At 41.9% G+C, this 3112-nt stretch overlaps 1 pseudogene; it reads right to left on the bottom strand.

Moving 5' to 3' along the window:
* Window positions 1-449: 449 nt before the first annotated feature.
* LOC146060888 (5S ribosomal RNA) lies at window positions 450-567 on the bottom strand (annotated as a pseudogene).
* Window positions 568-3112: the final 2545 nt, after the last annotated feature.

The raw sequence follows: 3112 nt of genomic DNA, 5'->3' as shown, positions 1-3112 counted from the left end.
GTTAAAACATAACTTTTAATTATCGAAACACTTAAAAATCAGGGTTAGCATAAGAGGGGTTGCACATTTGCTGAAGAAATTCAGTTTGTTGAATTAATTCGTCCTCATAGCAATAAGTCAAAGTAGTGCTGACAAGGTCAGGTATTTAATTAAAGGTAAGCTTAGCGAAAATTAGTCACACATATAGCTATTTCGTATTCTAGCAGTCATAACAGAAAATTAGTCTGTTTATCATCTAAGATTGAAATAGCAATTCAGATGGCGCAGGACACACCACCCCTCAGTAATCAATTGAAATTGTCAAATGTGAAATAAGACAAAAAAGTATAATAATATAAGACAAAAAATTGGGGTTTAGAGTCTCAGATTGACAGAAGAAAATCAGGATAGCAGTAAAGAGGTGTGAATGAAGCGTCACTCTCACAGCTTTTGGCTTCTGCTGTTATGGTGAATTACGGCACCGACTATTCCCTGTTAGTTCCCCAGACAGGTACTTGGCCGGCCCTTCACTGCTTAGCTTCTGGGTTCGGATGGTACCAGGCGATTCAGTGAGGTATGGCCGTATGTTTGAAGTGTGAGGGCCCTGCTGGTGGAAAATGAGCTCAAGCGTGCTTCTGCTGTTGGTCCTGCAGTAATGGAATCCTCCCTGTTACCATCGAGGCCTTGCAGGGTGAATAATTAGCAGGAGGGCCAATGAGAGAGTCACTAGGAGGTGAGATATAGGGTAGTAAGAAAGAGGGGGAATCTTGTGTCTGAGCCCAGACTTCTGCTGTCCCCAATCTTACAATGTATAGGATTGGGGATGAGAGAGACGGGGTGAGACGATCCTCCCTGGAGTGGGAACCACGAAAATTTGGATGGAGTAAAAAGGTGAATGTACCCTCAGTCCAGGAAATCGGCTAGTGTTCCAGGTGTCAGAATAGGGTTTGTCTGATCACCCAGTTCACCCAGGGGTTTGTTTAGTACTGTTTAGTGAGCAAAGAAAACAGTGACAAATACTGACATTTAGCCAAATTGGCAGATTTTTGTTGCTGTAGTATTACAAGATAACAAATCTTGTGGTTGGACACAGTTAATGGCGTCTTACAGTCAATAAACAAAAAAAGCAAAAAAGCAGGGTGGTTTGATAGCCACAAAGAGGAGTATAATCTGTCTATTTACAAGGCAGGTTGGTAAATTGGGTCTGACAGATCCTGGCCCTTTGTCAAATCTGCAGATCCCGGTGTGTATATAGCACAAATTGTATGTCACAATCACCTATAAATCCTCTAAGTACATGAAACAATTAGGAGATCCTGTGAGGGTAAAGTTATTTAGATCTTGGTGTGTGTACAACACAGATTATGAAAAAATCACCTAAACGTCCTCTAAGCACATAGAGTAATATTACAGTCAGGAGATCCTTTGAAGGTGAAGAAACTTAGATGTACATATGAACCTCCTGTGCTTTATAAGGTAAAAGGGCTCAGGTGACTGTGCGCCGCAGTTTAATATGCCGCGCAGTCTGCAGTGAGAGATCACCTCTAGTTTACCCAGGTATAATATAACATTTAGCGTGATGCTGTTACACAAGCGCGTCCGTCCTATAGACGGAGCAGCGCTAAGTGGAGCGGCTCTGGAGTGTGAGTGCTGCCGGTTAAATTGTTTGCAGGCACAGCCTGCTTTACCTTGCTGCCCAGACGCAGCGATGGCGGCGGGAGGTAGTCGGACGCCGGAGCGGGGTGTCCGTAGAGATCACTGTGGAGGGTGTCCTGAGGGGGGTGTGTCCTGCGCGTCAGAGGACACGTGTTTCGCAGAGAAGCTTGTTCACTGACGCATGAAGGACAAGGGGGGGATTCCCCTCTTATGACGGAAATGTCAGCCAACCAGAAGAGGCACCGCTGATTGACAAAAAGGAGTAGCCAATCAGGCGGGCCAGTGACGTACCTCGCAGCTGTAAAGACTAGCTGGAGTGTCAGTCCCGTGAACCATAGCAAGAGGCGTCAGAACGTTCTGACGTTAGTGTGATTGAAGTGATCTATTGCGCAAACAGCCAGGGAGGTGATGCCGCTAATATACGGCATAATAGAATATCATATATTGAAATATATAACGCTTGATAGTTAAGCGCCCATTGTGTAATGTTTAATCAATCTGCCAGGCTGTCTGTTACATGAAGTGGTTTCCACACCACTGCATTAGATAGTGGAGGTTAGAATCCTATTGTTTATTCAGGTGCCAGTGACAGTGACGCTTTGAAATAGTACAGCTGCAATATTGACAAAATATATATAAATATAATAGATATAGTGGGGGGGGAGGGGGGGGGGAAAGCAAGAAGAAAATATTAAATGATAATAATAATGCCGAAATACTATGATAATAATAATAATAGAGTGATAAGTGTGTAATTGATAAGTATCAATTAATGGTTGATAATTAATGATTAATGAGACGAAATGATTTAGGGAAAGGTATAGTGATGTAGATATAGCACCTTCTATTGTTGATACGTGTATGGGGGAAAGGCAGTGGAGGGAGGCATGTCGGTACGGATATTTTTGATTTATTTATTAAAATATTTATTATTTTTTATTTTATTTTATTTTATTTATTTATTTTATTTTATTTTTTTCTCTTGTTCTTATTCTTATTTTTTAGTCCCACGTCACTGGGACATATCATCCTGCTGGGGATAGAAGATAAAATTGGTATTAGAAACAGTGTGAAAATGACATAATAACTGCTGCTGTAAACATCAACCATTTGTAAGCGGTACACAGGATGGTGATAGTAGTTGCCGCATATACTGTACAGGCATGATTGGACTGATTTTGCAAAAGAAGTGTCGAAGTCACCTGCAGTCAGGACATACATAATGGTGTTTGAGGGAGACAGCCAATTATACATAGGATTAGAGGGGCGCTGGTAGTTATTCCTAATCATATAGGGCGCCATTGGAACTGATATGGTGCTATGAGCGTTGTCTCAAAAAACCTTGATATGAGGCGTGATCATAAAGCATATAGTATATGGACTTGGGGTATTTGGGAGAAAAATGTGGGAATATGGAGATTCAATGCAGGAAAGCACTGAAGTTGATACCCTCATTGAGGCCGTTTGGTGCCAGGGT

The sequence above is a fragment of the Crinia signifera genome, chromosome 2 (genome assembly GCF_055691185.1).
Source record: "Crinia signifera chromosome 2, ASM5569118v1, whole genome shotgun sequence".
Classification (NCBI taxonomy): Eukaryota; Metazoa; Chordata; class Amphibia; order Anura; family Myobatrachidae; genus Crinia; species Crinia signifera.
Note: the sequence above shows the minus strand (reverse complement) of the source record. Positions and strands in the feature narration are given on the sequence as shown.